Consider the following 20,679-nt stretch of genomic DNA (forward strand, 5'->3'; position numbering starts at 1 on the left):
GCAAGTGTAAGGCCCCTAGTGGCATGGATGCTGGCCCAGCTTCCTGACTTCATCGAGCTCTTGACCAGTTCGGGAACCACTCACCTCCAGACTTCTTGTTATGTGAGATAATCAAATGCTTTCCCTTATTTTAGGTTCTATCAGTTGGGCTTTCTGATATTTGCAGTTAAGTTCATCCTAAAAAAAACCGTATGTGGCAAATCTTAATTTTATTGCTGAAGAAGTTTATAAGCACTCTTTCTGGCTTTTTGAATACATCATTATTCTTTTCATTTAAGTTCACCTTCTTACTTGTTTGTGAATTGTGTGGGCAGTGGAAAACAATTGGGTAGTTTTGACTTCCCTATTCACCCAGCACTGGGTAGAGTGAAGGGTGCGATCCTTGTATCATCATCTTTTTGTCAGATATCATAATCATATCAAGACTTTCTAGAATGCATTGAGGACCTTGAATGAAATAATTTGGATCAAAATAAACTACATTTTTATCTTATTATTATTAATTTATTTATTGAAATGGAGTTTCGCTTTTGTTTCCCAGGCTAGAGTGCAATGGCATGATCTTGGTTCGCTGCTACCTCCACCTCCTCGGTTCACACGATTCTCCTGCCTCAACCTCCTGAGTAGCTGGGATTACAGGTGCCTACCGTCATGCCTAGCTAATTTTCTGTAGTTTTAGTAAAGACAGGGTTTCATCCTGCTGGCCCGGCTTGTCTTGAGCTTCCTGACTTCAGGTGATCCACCTGCCTTGGCCTCCCAAAGTGCTGGAATTACAGACATGAGCCACCACACCTGGCTAAATTTTTATTTTTAAAATCTCGGTTGATGGTGAATTTATTCTCATCCTCTACTACTTATCTATTTTTACTTTAGAGGATGTGTGATTCTTTTTTCTCTCTACTATTTTTAAATATTTAAGTAAAAATAATTGTTAAAATACACCTAGGATACTCCAGAGCTACAATTTCCAATCAACCGGGGATGTTGGTAGACGTCATTCTCAGCAAACTGACACAAGAACAGAAAATGAAATACCGCATATTCTCACTCATAGGCGGGTGATAAAAAAGGACATATGGACACAGGGAAGGGAGTACTACACACTGGGGTCTATTGGGGGGGAATAGGGGAGGGACAGCGGCGGGGGTGGGAGCCGGGGAGGGATAGCCTGGGGAGAAAAGCCAAATGTGGGTGAAGGGGAGGAAGACAGCAAGACACACTACCATGTGTGTTCCTATGCAACTATCTTGCACATGTACCCCAAAACCTAAAATGCAATTTAAAAAAAAAAAAAAGAAAACAGTCAATACCAGTTTGCCTTTGAGGCAGTAAGCCTGCTCATTGAATTCTATGTGGAACAAAGCCCTCTCTTGAAGAAACCTGATTAGATGTATGTGGAACAAAGCCCTCTCTTGAAGAAAGCTGATTGCTGATGTAGATGTATCTACATGAGCAATTGTGTTTGTCTGACAGCCGTCTTTTTCAGCTGGCCTGATTTGCCAATCAGCAGGTGATGTTTGTGGAAGAAGACTGGCTCTGAAAACAATAGGCCTAGGAATGAACTTGGTATAACTACACTGTACTTATTGCTAGTGTGTTCTCTGTGCCTATATAAATGTTAATTTTTTAAAAAAAATCATGACTTGAATGACACTCAGGGTTATGTCTTGGCTTATTGGTGTCACCCGATTCCACATGTTCGATGAAAATGCTCTGTAGGTTATATATGACAGTTATCAGCTAATGACTCAGTCTTCTCTTCTGCAGGCAAGTTATCATAATTACACTCCCCTTACCAAAAACTGTTTCTCTATCAATCCAAAAGTATTCCTTGAGCCGCAGGTAACAACATCATCCTTGAAAAATTTCATCACATTTTCTGCATCTTTCATATTAAAAGAAGCCTTAAATTTGAACGCAGCTTTTACCTCAAAATTGTCCCAGCCTGTACTGTTCAACAATCAGGAGTGAAAATAGTACAGTTTTGCAAGTGTGTTTGTATTTGATGATTCATAAAGTTGATCATTAGGTCTTTCTTTTAAAGTTCTGATTGGATCACCTAACATTATTAGGCATGAAATAGTTTCATAAAAAAGCTATCCAGCTGGGCGCAGTGGCTCACATCTGTAATCCTAGTGATTTGGGAAGCCAAGGCAGGTGGATCACCTGAGGTCAGGAGTTTGAGACCAGCCTGACCAACTTGGTGAAACCCCTTATCTACTAAAAATACAAAAATTAGCTGGGCCTGGTGGCGGGCACCTGTAATCTCAAACTACTCAGGAGGGTGAGGCAGGAAAATCGCTTGAACCCAGGAAGTGGAGGTTGCAGTGAGCAGAGATTGTGCTATTGCGCTTCAGCTTGGGTGGCAGATTGAGACTCTGTCTCAAAAAAACAAAATGAAACAAAACAATAACAACAAAACCTGAAAGTTATCCACCAGCTGCTGCTTTTACCAAGGACCCCTCATCAGTGGTCCAATGCTAAGGATTTTAGCTCAGACCCTAAGCAGGAAATTATTCTTTCCATCAAACAAGCTGTTAAATTTCTTCTGGTTGCTGTAAGGAAGAATGCTGCCGGTAACTGGGAGGGCGCAGCCTGGGATGCATGCTTTGTCAATGAACTTGGGTTTAGACAGATGACCAGATAGCTCTGGGACCACGGGGCTGTTCTCTAGACGTAGTAAGGCAGGTGCCAGCATTTTGCAAAGCATATTGGAGAAAATAAAAATTTATTGAAGAGAAGAAATCCTTTCTTGGTATCTGATTGATATAGGCTAAGTACTTAATGCCATTGCTTTGAACAAATGCATTAGCAAAGACTAAGGAATTGCTATAGTTAGAAATAAAGAAGCAAAAAGTAGATATCCCAGTGTAAACCAGTGTGAAGCACAGGAAGCAGTTTAGTATCCAGAGAATAGCTTCTATATAGAACTAAGGGTCATCAGCTATTCCTTGTGAGAATGAACAGGAAGCTGGCACCAGATTTTCTGATATGTGCTTCATGTTCTCTGTACATACATTGTAAGTGAAGTGTAATTATCATCAAAGGATGTGAGTTCACTTTGTAGTAAGATGAATAAAATTGTGACTATGTAGTGTGTGTTCCATCATCTTATCATTCTTGTATACTACTAATTGAAAAGGCAATAGTTTAGATAATTATCTGTATTGCAGGAGATTTACTGGGGAATGACATACTAAATTTTAATAGAAGTCTTAAGACTTATTTTAAGTCTTATTGTAGTTGCCTTAGCTACATTTCTAGCTGCCTGCTACTATGCAATGGCAAATAACAGCACATTCCCCGTCTTGTATTTATGCAATTAAACTTCTCCCTCCTCAGTATTACTATTTATTGATTAATGTACCATTTATTTTTACTTTTAATTCATTTAACAAACACTTTTAGAGGTCTAAAACAATTTTGAGGTCTGGAATTTGGTTGTATGCTGTAAATCCAAAGTATTCTATGGTCCAGTGTAGAGATAAAAATTCACAAATAATTATGCTCCAGAGTCATATATGCTGATTAACATATGAGCAAGGGCAGATACACTTCTCAGAGGAAATGATAGTTAAACTTTACTCTGAGTGATGATGAGTTTTTAAGGGGGAACAAGGCAGAGAAGGGGCGTAAAGGAAGATGAAAGAGTACTGGAGATATGGATGGGGAGTTAGAAGTTGCTTATCCTAGCTGAGATGTTGGCTGCCTGTAGAGGAGTCAACATTGGAAGAAGGTAGCTTACACCAGGCTCCTGAGATGTCAATTAACTTGTAGATGAAGTTGTGAGATTTGGACTTTCTCTTGCAGGTGGAGAGTCTCTGAAGACATTTGTCCAGGGAAGAGATGTATTTTGATTTGTGTTTCGGAAAGCTGTCTCTGAGGGCAGGATGCAGAATCAGATCTTTAGCAAGCAGACAAGTTCGCCCAGATAGGATGAGAACTTAAATGATGAAAATGAGGCTGTCTTAGCTGCCATTATCAGCATATTAGGTTGCAGGTAATAAATACTAAGCATTGGTCCTCCACAGGACCAAAGACTTTCTTAAATATAAGGACGGTGTTTTATTCATCTTTGTGTGATCAATAATGGGCAATCCATGGAATGATGAAAAGAGTACAGCAGTTTTTAATCAGACAGGCCCAGGTTCAAATGACATCTTTATAACTTAGTAGAATGCATACATTCTAGCTAAGTCACTTTGCCTTCTCATCTATAAAATGGGATAATACTTTGCAGAGTAAGGACATTACATAAAAAACAATATGCCCATATCTCATTCTTATTATGGCCATAAATACAGTACACTCCACGAGTAAAGGAGAATATTAGGTTGGTACCAAAATAATTGCTGTTTTTGCCATTAAAATGAATATTATAAAATTTATAGGAAAGCCACTGCCCTTTGAATATACTTTGCTATTCACTAGAGTGCTCTTGTGTCTAATTTGCTATACAGAAAATGCCTTTTCTCTTCATCTCTACCTGACCAAAACTTACTATCCCTCATTTTCTTTTTTTTCCCCACAGATTAACCTTTTAATTATATATTTCTTAAAAAACTGTCAGATTTCCACTTCTTTGGGAGATATATTCACCAGTGTGTTGTTTGATTCCACAGGGTAAGCTTTCTTCAATTCCACAGTTTGCGCTTATTAAGAACTTCATACATATTAGAGAGATTGCCTTCACTGCTTACTCATCTTTTCAAAAAGACACAGGCAGACTTGCTAGACTAACACGACGTCTTTAAAGGCATGTAACAAGAATATCCACACACTGATTGTAAAGAAGCCACTCAAAGTGCCAACAACATCAACAGGCATACCTTGCCACTCCTTAAAAAAAGCTGAACATGTTAAAACTGACTTTGTAAAGAATGCATAATATATTGGAGTCATGATGGAAGTGTTGAGTATATCCAGGCCCTGTTTAGGTAATGAAGCTGTGTGCTCACACAGATGATGAGGCTCAGCAGCAGAATCCAGCCCAGGGGAAGCCACAGCACAGGCTTTACAGCAAACAGCTCCTTGCCTATCCCTCATTTTCAAATGCAAATGTCACCACCACTTTGGTGGCTTTAGAGCTTTCTGCCTTCCTTAAGCCTCTGTGGCTCTCAGCAGCTCTTTCTTTGTGGTGCTTGTCTCTTCCTACTCAGTATCAGAACGATATTTAAGAACCAAACTTTTCTACTTCACAACTCTGTAACCTTAAGAGCCTTTTTAAAGTCTTTCCTTTTCATCTTCTGCTGGCACCAAAAATGGTATCATTCACAGGGTACACATTATGTCCATGTTAAATGAATACAAAGATAATTGTTTCTGGGCAGAGAGACCAGGAAAAAGCTGCATGAGAGGAATCTATTCATCTGGCCTTGAGAAATGGGTAAGATTTGGATGGGCAGTGATGGCGAGGGGGCCATTCAGAACTGCACAATGCAGGCATCTCCATTATTCAGGGCAAAGAACTGAACATGGAAGTGGTGAGGAAAAAGGTGTATGATGAGGGAAAAGGGGTCCTGTGGAGAAAACTGGGAGGAAAACACTTTTGGTCAGTTGGGAAAGATGGGAGTCAGATGTGAGGATCTAGGATAAAGTTTTTAATCTGTAGTCAAGCTCAAATCTTGCAGGTGTGTGCAGGATAGACTGTGTGGATGGAAAAAGATTGGAGGCCTATCTTTTGGTTTAGTATGTTTTTATGAATTAACAAGGACTGAGCCACATTGGTGTGATGAAAATAAAAGGAAATGGGCTAGTGCTCGTGTGACATTTAATAGGAGTTGGTAGTAGGTGATTGCTTGGGGGAAGAGAAGAGGCTGGAGAAGTTGAAGTGAGGATGATCTTGCCATTAGGAGCAATAGAAAACTTGCCAGGAGGCATTTGTCCTTTGGAAGGTGATGGTTTCTCTTTCCAATAGGCTGATTTTTTTTATTGCATTTTAGGTTTTGGGGTACATGTGCAGAACATGCAAGATTGTTGCATAGGTACACACATGGCAGTGTGATGTGCTGTCTATCTCCCCATCACCTATATCTGGCATTTCTCCCCATGCTATCTCTCCACAACTCCCCACCCCTCCCTGTCCCTCCCCTGTTTTCCCCCTACAGACATCAGTGTATGATGCTCCCCCTCTGTGTTCATGTGTTCTCATTGTTCAACACCCACCTATGAGTGAGAACATGCGGTGTTTGATTTTCTGTTCTTGTGTCAGTTTGCTGAGAATGGTGGTTTCCAGGTTCATCTATGTCCCTACAAAGGACCTGAACTCATCGTTTTTGATGGCTGCATAGTATTCCATGGTGTATATGTGCCACATTTTCCCTGTCCAATCTATCATCAATGGGCATTTGGGTTGGTTCCAAGTCTTTGCTATTGTAAACAGCAGTAAACATTCATGTGCATGTGTCCTTATAGTAGAATGATTCATAATCCTTTGGATATATACCCAGTAATGGGATTGCTGCATCAAATGGAATTTCTATGTCCAGGTCCTTGAGGAATCGCCACACTGTCACTTTTTACTTTTAAAGATTCTTTGAAGGTATAGTTTTCAGGATAGCTGGGAGTTTTCAAAATGATTCTTTCTTCCTTCCTTCTTCCCTCCCTCCCTTCTTCCCTCCCTCCCTTCTTCCCTCCCTCCCTTCTTCCCTCCCTCCGTCCCTCCGTCCCTCCCTCCCTCCCTCCCTCCCTCCCTCCCTCCCTTCCTTCCTTCCTTCCTTCCTTCCTTCCTTCCTTCCTTCCTTCCTTCCTTCCTTCCTTCCTTCCTTCCTTCCTTCCTTATTATAAAGCAACAGCTCAGAGCTCATTCTGAGGAAAGAAGCTAGATATATCCAGGGAAAGCAAGTTCCAGAGTCTATTCTGAAAAATCTGTATAGACACAGCAGTTTGACCCATGTCATTGTAAACCTTGCTAAAATTTATAAGGAGAGGAAAATGATCAGCCAGGAAGTTCCTTCTAGGCTTATTTCTTAGTGTTTATATGTAAATGTGCATTTTAAACTTAATATTAACATTTAGAATCTAGATTCATACCTGGCAAAGAATATTGCCACAATTGGCTAGTTATTTTCATATATGAGAGATGGAAAACTTTCTTCTCTTAGTGTTTACTGTTTTTACAGATGCAGCTACTGGAATTTTGAAGTGGGTCAAACTGCTTTTAACCTGGCTACCATTACCCAATTTTATCAGTTCTTCATTTTCTATTAGCAGAAAATCTGTTTCATGACTTCAATATATAAAAGATCACAAAGCAGCCTGAAGCAGATAAATATTGAACTAGTCAGACACACATGCTGCTGAGAATTAGAATACCTTGTATTTTTTGCTCTAGGACTAGACCAGGAGAATGTTGAGGTTGTTCATACCTAACTTACCTCGATCTACTTCACCTGCTTCCATTTTTCTGTTTAATAAACGTCTGCTTTCTATTAGATTGTTTTATCCTCTTAACCTTCATAAATGACAGTTAAGTCCATCTAGTCTGTCAATAGCATGTCATTTATTTGTTGCTACAGCTGAGCCTGACCTTCATTGATTTTATTGGAGTAATTTGCTGGAAATGATTTTTTAATGTTAGATTTATTGCCTAGGCACTTCATTGTCAGATAATTGAAGTAAATTGTATTTTTTTTTTTCAAATCAAATGCAAGAAGTGCAGGAAAGAGATATATTATTTTGAATAATTATTTCCTGGTGGGGTAGAGAGACATTACATGTGATGTCATGCATGCACTTTTAAAATTTGCAAACATAGATTGTTTTTGAGTCCTGCACATTTTCTCCCTTTTTGGTTTTTCCTTAAGAATAGCTGAGGTAGAAATAGGAGTTGGTAATGAATTACATTTAAAAATGATGTTGCAAATTAGATTAGATATATACATAAAATCTATCAAGTAGCTACACCACCGCCTCTTACATAATGGGCCTTGCTATTTTGATTTAACTGGAGGTTAAATTATAAATATGCTGATGTTGCATAGCTAATCTTAGCTTTTACAAGGTATTATCTTATTCCCTCAGCATCAGTGTTAACAAGGCTTTATTATGTTGTGCTTTTGGTTCTCCAAAAATTTTGATTGTCTGCCCAGATCATACTGCTATTTCAGTCCCTAAATGAGACTGTCTTGGTATTCGTTTATTCCAGTGGTGTTAGGGATGGCAATAATATGGCCAACCCTCACAGCATTTGGTTTTGTACTGTATTTATACAGTGGAGGAGATACTGAGAGATCTATTTAGAAAAGTATTTACATTTGGGAAAGTGTTGTGAATACAGACTTTTCCCTTGCTGTGCTGTTGCATCCTAGTGTTAGCAGGGACACATCAGGAAAGGTTTGCCAGGAAAGCTGGTGCTCTTGTTAATCAGAAAATGGACTTGGTTTGACATAAAGGAGATCAACCTTTGAACTCAACTTTAGACACTAGCAAATGAAACATGCTACTATTCACACCCTAAATGATCATGCAGTTTTGAGTAGGAAGGTTTCCGACATGTTGAAACTAGTTAAGGAAAAGTGGACAGAACTTGAGTCTCACTGCTTAAAGAAATTTTTGGGTTTTTTTTTCTCCCATGTGAGCAGAATCAGAGAAAGTCATCTTGTAATCAAAGGCAGAAAGAGTGCTTGACCCAAATTCTCTAGAAATCTGTTCTAATGGCTGTGATTTCTCCATGCATTCATAATTGTTTTGAAGCAAAAGAAAAATAAAGTAAAACTATAATTTTTAAGGGTTTTAAAACAACATATTTTACATAGTTTAAAGATTTTTGGAAATAATAGCCCTATTGTCAGTTTATAAACGATAACAATTTGAATGGATATTGGCAATGCAATGGTTCTCACTCACATTGCTGATGACTTACTCTCCTGTCATATACTTTAATGTGAACTTAATATCAGCTTTAATGAAGAACAGATAGATTATCATATCACCGGGTTTTTTTTTTTTTTTTTAAGTTCAAACTTGCTGCATCTGGAAAGGTAGTTATACATAGGCTTAGGAATAATCATTCCAAAGAATATTCCTGGAATGAAGTTCAGTAAAAGTAGAATCTGCTTCCAAAATAGGAGTCCAATGTAATAATTTCAGAGTAAAGAGAGTAGGCAGCCAACAGTGTCCTTCTCAATCAATTGTACCCTGAGATTCAATTTTAATTTGAGCAGAAATTGTGGGGAGAAAAGAGCTGTAAAGACTGAGAGAAAAACTTCTGGCTTTAAAATTGTCATGTCTCTTTTCTGTCTCTGTTCCTGTCTCTATTATTGATATAAAGAATCCATCAACATATTTTTATGGGTGATTAAGAAAGGCTGACCTTTCTTTTGCAGGTACAAATAGGTAGTTCTTCAGAGGCTATAACTGAATGACAAGATAATTCTGTCCATTTAATATTGAAGTGATGTTGATAGTATCATTCTTCTCATGTTGGAAACAGGACAGTGTAGAGGCCTTTTCTGCCTCAGCCTGTTCTGCCCTGGGTGATGGATTTTTCCTCTGACTAATCGCTGTCACATTAACCCGCACTATTTCATCCTTCAGAGCTGTCAAGATAATGACGATAATCCAAGTGGCTCATTGTAGGTAAAGGAAATTATATGAGCAAAGTAATATCATAAAACAGTGTTTAAATATTTTAATTTCATTTGTCAGGGCAGTCCCAACACTTCATTACACATATAACCATCTCTCATCAGTGGAATTAGTGCATTATTCATTACTGTTAATTATTTTCACATAATGGCTGCCCTGATATATTTAACCTCCACATTATATCTCAGATAATGGGTCTGTAAAATTGAATTGTGTGAAGAGTGGAGTTCTAAAGCTCATTTGCAGAACATCAAAGAACAAAGAAGAGGAAAAGAATTCTAAATGGGACATTTTGCCCAGCTGGGGCCAAACATTTGTTTCTGTCTGATTTGCATACAGAAAATAGGTGGTGTAGAAGTGGCTTAACACTTTATAGGCTGTCTGCTCTTATTATGCAACCAATTAGGATTTGTTAATATCACCCAAATCAGAAGAAACTTGAGAATTATAACATGGAAAATGAAATAGTTCAGAGAATACTCTACATAATATATACAAAATAGAATTTCCTTTTCAGACAAATGTAATGGGCAAAGAGAGGGAGAGAGAGAGAGGAAGGAAATGATACTATCAAATTTTAATTAATTTTCTATTTTATGAATAACTTTAATAATAGACACTAAGTTTTGAAAAGTAGTAAAACGTAAGAATAACCATAAAAGTCCATTTAGCTTTTAGTCACTCATTCCTATCATGCAAAATTTGCTGCTAGTATTTATGATGATAATTTCTCAGCAACTTAAAGTCTTTCAACATTCATGCAAACAAAGCAACACTTTAGAATTGCTGGCATTCTACACACACAGGCCAGGTTTTTGCTATTTTATTCTTCATGATTTTGCATTACTATTCTTTTACAGAACATTTTACAATCTTAGTGATCTGATTAGCAATGTCTAAATATATCTGTATCCAAGTATATTTTCTTTACAGTTTTTCAGTGTAGTTAAGTGAACCAAAAACCAACTGAAATTGGTAGAATCTGAGTCAGAATATCCTGAGGGTGAGACTTAGACATGCATATATTTTGAAAGTGCTGTAAGAAATTCTGAGGGACTTCCTGTGTGCAGACTCTTGGTTTTAGAGGTTAGGGAAGTGTGAAGCTCATCGCAGGCTTGTAGCCTCCCTTTATTGTTTTTGAACGACTCCTTAGTTTTTGTGTTTTGAAAAATATTTTCCCTTAAAAATTAAAAAAAAAAGTTTGATGTTTGTGGGTACATATTGGTTGTATATATTTATGGGGTACATGAGATGTTTTGATAGAGGCATGCAATGTGTAATAATCACATCATGGAGAAGGCAGTATCCATCCCCTCAAGCATTTATCCTCTGGGTTACAAACAACTGTTGTGTTTTTAAAACGTGTTGTAAAATTAGTTTTAAAAATAATACATTTATTATGCATGTCTGAGGTTTATAACATATTATTGGATACATACAGGTAGTAAAATGGTCACTATAGTGAAACAAAATAACATATCTCTCATCTCATATAGTTTTTGTTTGAGCAACTAAAATCTATGTAACAAAAATTGTTAATCCAATACAATTTTATTAATAGCTGTAGTCTTCATGTTGTATGTTAGATGATTAGACTTGTTCATCCTACATATCTGCTACTTCATGTACTTTAACCTACATCACCATCTTTGCTCTCCAACCTCCTAGCATTGATTACCACTGTTTTATTCTCTGTCTTTATACATTTGACTTTTGTGTTTATTTGCTTGCACTGATAAGTGAGATCAAGCAATGCTTTTCTTTCTTGCCTGGCTTATTCACTTAGAATAATGTCTTACAGGTTCATCCACGTTGTGGCAAATGGCAGGATCTCATTCTTTTAAAAGCTGAAAGACTCTTAGATTGTTTTCACATCTTGGCTATTGGGAATAATGCTGAAGCAAACATGGCAGTGTGAATGTCTTTACAAGGGAGTGATTTCATCTCCTTTGGGTGTATACCTAAAAGAAGGATTGCTGGGTTATAAGTAATTCTATTTAACATTTCTTTAGGAACCTCTATACTGTTTTCTATAATGGCTGCACCAATCTACATTCCCAGCAACAGTGTGCCAGGGTTCGCTTTCCACACCCATGCAAACATTTATCTCCTGTCTTTTTGATAATAGTTATCTTAATGGGTGTGAAGTGATATCTCATTGTGATTTTAACTTTCATTTCTCTTAATGATTAGTGATGTTGGGCACCTTATAATATACCTATTGGATACTTTTATGTGTTTTTTGTAGAAGTGCCTGTTCAGGTGCTTTGGCTATTTTTTAAAATTTTTATTTTTTATTTTCATAGGTTATTGGGGAATAGGTGGTGTTTGGTTACATGAGTAAGTTCTTCACTGTGACTTGTGAGATTTGGGTGCACCCATCACCCAAGCAGTACACACTGCACTCGATTCGTAGTCCTTTATTCCTCACCCCCTTCCCACCGTTTTCCCCAGAGTCCCCAAAGTCCATTGTGTCATTCTTATGCCTTTGCATCCTCATAGCTTAGCATCCTACCTACGAGTGAGAATATATGATGTTTGGTTTTCCATTCCTGAGTTACTTAGAATAAGAGTCTCCAATCTCATCTAGGTTGCTGTGAAGGCCATTAATACATTACTTTTCATGGCTGCGTAGTATTGCATTGTCTATGTATATACCACAGTTTCTTTATCTACTCGTTGATTGATGGGCATTTGGGTTGTTTCCACATTTTTGCAATCATGAATTGTGCTGCTGTAACATGTGTGTGCAAGTGTCTTTTTCGTATAATGACTTCTTTTCCTCTGGGTAGATACCCAGTAGTTGAATTGCTGGATCAAATGGTAGTTCCACTTTTAGTTCTCTAATGAATCTCCACACTGTTTTCCATAGTTGTTGTAGTGGTTTATATTCCCACCAGCAGTGTAAAAGTGTTTCCTGTTTACCACATCCATGCCAATATCTATTATTTTTGTTATAGCCATTCTAGTAGGAGTAAGGTGGTATCACATTGTGGTTTTGATTTGCATTTCCCTAATCATTAGTGATGTTGAACATTTTTTCATATGTTTGTTAGCCATTTGTACATCTTCTTTTGAGACTTGTCTATTCATGTCTTAGTCCACTTTTTGATAAGATTGTTTGTTTTTTCTTGCTAATTTGTTTGAGTTCATTGTAGATTCTGGATGCTAGTCCTTTGTCAGATGTAAAGATTGTGAAGATTTTCCCCCACTCTGTGGGTTGTCTGTTTACTCTGCTGACTGTTCCTTTTGCTGTGCAAAAGCTCTTTAGTTTAATTAAGTCCCCGCTCTTTATCTTTACTTTTATTGTATTTGCTTTTGGGTTCTTGGTCATGAAATCCTTGCTTAAACCAATGCCTAGAAAGGTTTTACAATGTTATCTTCTAGATTTTTTTTTTTTTGAGATGGAGTCTTGCTCTGTCACCCAGACTTGAGTGTAGTGGTATGATCTTGGCTCACTGCAACATCTATATCTTAGGTTCAAGCGATTATTGTGCCTCACCCTCCCAAGTAATTGGGATTATAGGCATGCACGACCATGCCTGGCTAATTTTTGTATTTTTAGTATAGACAGGGTTTTACCACATTGATCAGGCAGGTCTCGAACTCCTGATCTCAAGTGATCCTTCTGCTTTGGCCTCCCAAAGTGCTGGGATTACAGACATGAGGTACTGGTTCTGGCCATCTTCTAGATTTTTTATAGTTCTAGGTCTTAGATTTAAGTTCTTGATCCATCTCGAGTTGAGTTTTGTATAAAGGGAGAAATGAGAATTTAGTTTTTTTCTCCTATGTGTGGCTTGCCAATTATCCCAGCACCACTTGTTTAATAGGATGTCCTTTCCCCACTTTATGTTTTTGTTTGCTTTGTCAAAGATCAGTTGGCTGTAAGTATTTGGATTTATTTCTGTGTTTTCAATGCTGTTCCATTGGTCAATGTGCCTATTTTGTATAGTAGTACTATGCTGTTTTGGTAACTATGGTCTTATAGTATAGTTTGAAATTAGGTAATGTGATGCCTCTAGATTTGTTCTTTTTGCTTATTCTTGCTTTGGCTATGCAGGCTCTTTTATGGTTCCATATGAATTTTAGGATTGTGTTTTCTAGTTCTGTGATAAATGATAGTGGTATTTTGATGAGAATTGTGTTGAATTTGTTGATTGCTTTTGGTAGTGTGGTCATTTTCACAATATTGTTTCTACCCATCCATGAGCATGGGATGTATTTCCATTTGTTTGTGTCATCTGTGATTTCTTTCAACAGTGTTTTGAGTTTTCCTTGCAGAGGTGTTTTACCTCCTTGCTTAGATATATTCCTAAGTATTTTATTTCACTTTTTGCAGCTATTTTAAAAGGGGTTGAGTTCTTGATTTGATTCTCAGCTTGGTTGCTGTTGGTGTATAGCAGAGCTAGTGATTTGTATACATTAATCTTCTATTCAGAAACTTTGAGGAATTATTTTGTTCTAGGAGCTTTTTGAAGGAGTCTTTAAAGTTTACTAGGTATGCAATTATATTATTGGCAAACAGCAAGAGTTTGACTTCTTTACTGATGTGGATGCTCTTTATCTCTTTCTCTTATCTGATTGCTCTGGCTAGGACTTCTAGACTATGTTGAAGAAAAGCAGTAAGAGTGACATCCTTGTCTTGTTCTGGTTCTCAGTGGGAAGGCTTTCAGCTTCTCCCAATTCGGTATTATACTGAATACTTACTTGTTGGCTGTGGGTTAGTCATAGATGGCTCTTATTACATTGAGGCATGTACCTCATGTGCTGATTTTGGTGAGAGTTTTAATCAAAAAGGGATGCTGAATTTTGTTGAATGCTTTTTCTGTGTCTATTGAGATATTATGTAATTTTCGTTTTTCATTCTGTTTATGTGGTGTGGATCACATTTATTGACTTGTATATGTTAAACCATCCCTGCATCCCTGATATGAAACTCACTTGATCATGATGGATTATCTTTTGAATATGTTCTTGGATTTGGTTGGCTAGTATTTTGTTAAGAATTTTTGCATCTACATCACGGATATTTGTCTGTCTTAAAAAATTTTTTTTTTGGTTATATACCTTTTTGGTCTTAGTATTAGGATGATACTGGCTTCACTGGATGATTTATGGAGGATTTTCTCTTTCTGTATCTTGTGGAATAGGGTCAGTAGGATTGGTACCAATTCTTCTTTGAATGTCTTATAGAATTCAACTGTAAATCCATCTGGTCCTGGACATTTTTTTGTTGGTAATTTTTAAAATGCCATCTCAATCTTGCTGCTTGTTTAGTCTATTCATGGTATCTAATTCTTTCTGATTTAAGCTAGCAGAATTGTATGTTTTCAGGAATTTAGTAATCTCCTCTAGATTTTCTAGTTTATACATGTAAAGGTATTCAGAGCAGCCTTGAATAATCTTTTGTATTTCTGTAGTATATCAGTTGTAATGTCTCCTGTTTCATTTCTAATTGAGCTTATTTGGATTTCCTCTTTTCTTTTTTTGGTTAATCTTGCTCATAGCCTATCAATTTTATTTATCTTTTCAAAGAAGCAGTTTCTGTTTTCTTTATTTTTTGTTTTTGGCTTCAATTTCATTTAGTCCTGCTCTAATCTTGGTTATTTCCTTTCTTCTACTGAATTTGGGTTTAGTTTGTCCTTGGTTCTGTAGTTTCTTCAGTTGTGACCTTAGGTTGTCTGTTTGTGCTCTTTCAGTCTTTTTTGATGTAGGCATTTAGGACTATAAACTTTCCTCTTAGCATCGCCTTTGCTGTATCTCAGAGGATTTGATAGGTTGTGTTACTATTGTCATTCAGTTCAAAGAATTTTTAAATTTTCATTTTGATTTCATTATTGACTCAATGATCATTCAGGAGCAGGTTATTTAATTTTCATGTATTTGCATGGTTTTGAAGGTTCCTTTTAGAGTTGATTTTCAGTTTTATTCCACTGTGGTCTCAGAGAGTGCTTGATATAATTTCAGTTTTCTTAAATATATTGAGGCTTATTTTGTGGTCTATCATATGGTCTATCTTTGAAAAAGTTCCATGCACTGATGAATAGAATGTGTATTCTGTAGTTGTTGGGTGGAATGTTCTGTAAATATCTGTTAAGTCCATTTGGGTGTAGTTTAAATCCATTGTTTCTTTGTTGATTTTCTGTCTTGGTGACCTGTCTAGTGCTGTCAGTGGAGTATTGAAGTCCCCACTATTATTGCGTTGCTGTATATCTCATGTCTTAGGTCGATTAGTAATTGTTTTATAAATTTGATATCTCCTTGATTAGCTTAATAACTGATCTTCTGAATTCCTTTTCAGGTAAATCAAAGATTTCTTCTTGGCTTGGATCAATTTCTGGTGAGCTAGTGTGGGAGTGTTAAAGAACTTTGTTTTGTCACATTACCAGAGTTGGTTTTGTGGTTCCTTTTCAATTGGGTAGGCTCTGTCAGAGAGAAGGTCTAGGGCTCAAGGCTGTTCAGATTCTTTTGTCCACGGGGTGTTCCCTTAATATAGTACTCTTCCCCTTTTCCTAAGGATATGGCTTTCTCAGAGCTGAGCTGTAGCGATTGTTATCTCTCTTCAGAATCTAGCCACCTGTCAGGTCTACCAGGCTCCAGGCTGGTACTGAGGGTTGTCTGCACACACTCCTGTGATGTGAATCATCTGTGGATCTCTTAGCCATGATATCAGCACCTGCTCCAGTGGAGGTAGCAGAGGGGTGAAATGGACTCTGTGAGGCTCCTTAGTTTTGATTATTTTTGTGCTGGTTGGCCTCCCACCAGGAGGTGGTGCTTTCAAGAGAGCATCTGCTGTGGTAGTATGGGAGAATCAGGTGGTGGTCAGGACCCTAGAGCTACCAAGAATGTGTGTCGTTTGTCTTCAGCTACCAGAAAGGGTAGGGAAAAACCATCAGGTTGGGGGCAGGACTAGGCATGTCTGAGCTCAGTCTTGCCTTTGGGCAGGTCTTCCTGTGGCTGCTTTGGGGGTGGGATGTGGTTTGAGGTCAATGGAGTTATGTTCCTAGGAGGATTATGGCTGCCTCTGCTGTGTCATGCGGGTTGTCAGGGAAGTAGGGGAAAGGTGGCAGTTATAGGCCTCACCCAGCTTCCACAAAACCCAGAAGGCAGGTCTCACTCCCACCATGCCCCCCATAACAGCACTGAGTCTGTTTCCAAGCAATGGGTGAGCAGGGCTGAGAACTTGCCCCAGGCTACCAGCCTCCCAACTGCCAAAGCAAGTAGGGCTTTTGTTCTTCCCCACCTATGGAGTTGGCACAGAAGATTCACACCTTCCCCCAAGTTCTGGCCAGGAGACTCCTCATTTGGTTGGAATTGTTACAAAGTTCAGCTGGAGGTTTCCTTCTCTCTGTGCCCTTTTCTCAGTTCCACTGACTGCCCTCCCCAGGTAGCCCTGTGAGACAAGTCAGAAATGGCTTCCCTGGGAACCCAGAGATCCCACAGGGCTTTTCTCACTGCTTCCTCTTCTCCTGTATTTTACTCAGCTCTCCAAATTGACTCAGCTCCAGGTATGGTCAGAATCTTCTCCTGTGATCTAGATCTTCAAGTTCCTGAGTGAGGATGTGTGTTTGGGGGCAGACAATCCCCCTTCCTACTTATACAGTTTGGGCACTCATAGTATTTGGTGTGTCTCCCAGATCCTGCAGGAGCAATCTGCTTCCTTCAGAGGGTGTGTGGGTTCCCTTGGCTTTCCTAAATTATTCCTGCAGTGGTTCTGGAGCAAAAGTTCATGATGTGAGACTCCACATGCTGCTCTGTCATCTGAGTGGGAGCTGAAATCTAGTCCTGCCTCCAGTCTGCCATGATCCTCCTTTGTCTATTTATTAATTGAGTTATTTGTTTTTCTGCTATTAGGTTGTAAGTGTTCTTTATAAATGTCAGATATTAACCCCTCATTAGATATGTAGTTTTCAAATATTTTTTCCAGTTCATAGTGCCTTTTCATTTTGCTGATTGTTTACTTTGTTATACAGAAGTGTTTTAGTTTGATATAGTACCATTCATTATTATTTTTTTTTTGTAGCCTGAGCTTTTGTTGTGATTGCCAAAAAATTATTGTCAAGGCCAATGCTAAGGAGATTTCCCCCTGTTCTCTACAAAGAATTTTGTGGTTTCAGGTCTTACATTTAGGTCTTTTACCCATTTTGAGTTGATTTTTTTGTATAGGGTATTATAAGGGACCAATTCTTTTGCATGCAGAAAAAGAATTTTTTTCCTAGCACCATATTTATGAAAGTATCCATTCTCCCTTATGTACTCCTGGTGCTTTTGGTGACAACTAATTTTTGACAAAATTAGTTGAATGTTTGAACTTATTTCTGGGCTCTCTCTTCTGTTCCATTCATCCATGTTTCTATTTTTATGCCAGCATCAAACTGTTTTGATTATTATAACTTTGTAGAATAATTTTAAATCAGGAAGCCATTATGCTTTCAATTTTATCTTTCTTAGTATTGACTTCAACTATTCCAGATTTTTTGTGATTCCATATACAGTTTAGGATTATTTTTCTATTGCTGTGAAAAATGCATTGGAGTTTTTAATGGTAAAGAATCATGGTTTACAATATTTTTAAATTAAATTTTAAATAAATTTTTGACAAATAATTGTATTTGTGGGGTGCAATGTGATGTTTTGATCTATGTATACATTATAGATTCAATCAAACTAATTAACATATCCATCACCTCATCAACTTTTCATTTTTGTGGTGAGGATATTAAAAATCTGGTCTTTTAAGTATCCTGAAATATGTAATACATTGTTATTAACTGTGGTCACCATGCAGTGCAACAGAGCCCTAAAATTTATTCCGCTAGTCTAACCGAAGCTTTGTACCCTTTGATCAAGGTTATCCCTTTGTCTCTCCTTTTGCCTCCTTCTACAAACTTCTGGTAACCACCTTCTACTCTCTGTTTCTATGAGGGCAACTGTTTTAGATTCCACATGTAAGTAGCTAATACAATATCTGTCTTTCTGTATCTGACTTACCTTACTTAGTATCATGTTTTCGTATTCATTCATGTTGTTGTGAATGACAGAATTCCTCCCCCTGCTTTTTTTTTAAGGCTGTGTAGTATCCCAAACACTATATTCACATATGTAAAATATGTTTTATCCATTCATTTGTTTTTGGACACTAAGATTGCTTGAATATCTCTGCTACTGTGAGTAATGCTGAAATGAACACAGGAGTGCAGATACCCCTTTGACATAGTAATTTTAATTTCTTTAAATATATACTAAAAAGTGGAATTGCTGTATCACCTGGTAGGTTTTTTTTTTTGGAACTTTCATACTGTTTTCCATAATGGTTATACTAATTTACATTTTCACCAACAGTATACAAGGGTTCCCTTTTTCCACATTCTTGTCAACACTTGTTATTATTCATTTTCTTGATGACAGCCATTATAATAGGTGTGAGGTGACATCTCATGGTGATTTTAATTTACATTTCCCTGATGATTAGAGATGTTAAGCATTTTTCCATACATTTGTTGGACATTTGTATTTATTCTTTTGAGAAATGTTTGTTCAAATTCTTTGCTCATTTTTGAATTGGGTCGTTTTCTTGCTGTTGAGTTGTTTGAGTTCTTTATATATTTTGGATATGCCAACTATATGGTTTGCAAATATTTTCTTTCCTTTGGTGAGGTATCTCTTCACTTTCTTAATTGTTTTCTTTGTGGTGCAAAGGCTTTTTAGTTAGAGGCAATTAGGTTTGCCTATTTTTGCTTTTATTGCCTGTGCTTTTGGAATCCTATTTAAAAAGTCATTTCCCAGACCAGTGTTGTGGAGATTTTCCTTTATGTTTTCTTTCAGTAGCTGTAGTCTTATGTCTTACACAGCTTTTGTCTGAGTTGAGTTTTGTATATAGGATAGTTAAGAGTCTGGTTTTTCTCTTCTGCATGTGGATGTCCAGTTTTCCCATTATTTATTGAAGAGACGGTCTTTTTCCCCATTGTGTACTCTTGGCATAGTTTACCAAATAATCAATTGACTGTAAATAGTTCTGTTTAGTTTTGTGCTTTCTCTACTGTTTTGTCAGTTGATATGTGTGTTCTTATGCTAGTATTATGCTGTTTTGATTGTAGTAGATTTATAATCTATTATAAAGCAAGGAAGTATGATGCTTCCAGCTTTCTTCTTTTTGCTCAGGATTACTTTTTCTATTAAGGATCTCTTCTGGTTCTGTATTAATTTTAGGATTTTTTTTCAATTTCTGTGAAAAATGCCTTCGGAATTTTGATGGGAATTGTATTGAACTTGTAGATTGCTTTACAGAATATGAACCATTTTAACAGTATTAATTATTTCAGTCCATAAACATGAAATAGCTTTTTATTTTTTGTGTTTTTCATTTACGTTTTATAGCTTTTGGTGTACAGCTCTTTCATCTCCTTGGTTAACTTTACTCCTATTTTATTTTATTTTTTGTGCCATTGTAAGTGGAATTGTTTTCTTAATTTATTTTTTGGATTGTTCATTGTTAGTGTATGAAAATGTTAGTGATTTTTGTATGTCGTTTTTATAACCTACAGCTTTATTGAATTTATCCATCTTAACGTTTTTGGGAGGGTGGACTCTTTCAAGTTTTTTGTATATAAGATGATGTCATCAGCATCAGAGACAATTTTGCTTTTTCATTTCCTACATGGATGTCTTTTATTTCTTTTTCTTGCCTAATTCCTCTGGCTGGAACTTTCAATACTATGTTGAATAAATGTGGCAAGAGTTGGCATCCCTACTTTGTAGTGGGTCTTAGTAGAAAATTTTTCAGTTGTTTCCCAATTATTTGGATTTAAGCTGTGAGTATTTAAAAAACAAACTTTATTATCTTGAGGAACTTTCTTTCTATACCTAAACTGTTAAAATTATTTTTATCAAGAAAGGAGATTGAACTTTATCAAATGCCTTTTCTGTGTCAATTGTGATAATTCTGTGAATTTAATGTTATTCTGTTAATGTAATATATTACATTGATTGATCTGAGCATGTTAAATCAGACTTGCATGCCCACAATGAATCCCAGTTGGTCATGATGTATAATATTTTTGATGTATAATTAAGTTTGGTTTCCTTGTATTC

At 37.0% G+C, this 20,679-nt stretch overlaps 1 pseudogene; it reads right to left on the minus strand.

Annotated features, from left to right (window-relative positions):
* Positions 1-4,555: 4,555 nt before the first annotated feature.
* LOC100402165 (magnesium transporter NIPA2 pseudogene) lies at positions 4,556-7,401 on the minus strand (annotated as a pseudogene).
* Positions 7,402-20,679: the final 13,278 nt, after the last annotated feature.

This window comes from Callithrix jacchus, chromosome 1 (assembly GCF_049354715.1).
Source record: "Callithrix jacchus isolate 240 chromosome 1, calJac240_pri, whole genome shotgun sequence".
NCBI classification, from domain to species: Eukaryota; Metazoa; Chordata; class Mammalia; order Primates; family Cebidae; genus Callithrix; species Callithrix jacchus.